Source organism: Penaeus monodon, chromosome 32 (genome assembly GCF_015228065.2).
Source record: "Penaeus monodon isolate SGIC_2016 chromosome 32, NSTDA_Pmon_1, whole genome shotgun sequence".
NCBI classification, from domain to species: Eukaryota; Metazoa; Arthropoda; class Malacostraca; order Decapoda; family Penaeidae; genus Penaeus; species Penaeus monodon.
Window position 1 is genome coordinate 7,078,328 of NC_051417.1, and position 643 is coordinate 7,078,970.

Genomic DNA, 643 nt, shown 5'->3' on the forward strand with positions numbered 1-643 from the left:
CGGTAGTGCATAATATCTACTGCTTCTCTTTCCATTTTTAAACACAAAACCATTTATCATTGTCACTATATTTTTACGTGTCAATGTAATAATATATGCTATTTGTAAATAAGCAGATAATGTTGAAGAAATTTCATGCCTGAAGATAGGAATACCTTATTTAGAGACAGAGAGAGAAAAAAAACATCACTCTAATATGTGTAGTGATTATAACAAAGTGTGAATTAAAAAAAATAGATGTTACTAGTTTTGAGTTCTATTAAGAACCTTAAAAACATCAGTTGCAAATAAGAGATATATGAATTACGTAATTGCAAAACTAATGGAACCAGTTAGGAAAAGTGCAATCAACGTATGGATTAACTAGCTTAAATAGCTTCGTTTGTACAACGGTTTCATATAAAATTGTATTGTTTTTTTGCACAAATATATACACATGAAAATGATTGTAGTTACTGACCTTCCATTAATCGTTGCATCGCTCGAAATGCATCAGTTTTATATATTTTTTAACCTATATTTTATACGAAAATACTGCCCTTCTGTAAAAGCAAAGCTCTCATTTTTATGTACTTTAGGTTCTTGTATTTTGACAAGAGACGTAACAGTCTTAGAGTGAGACGCATGTAAAAAAAGAAAGAAA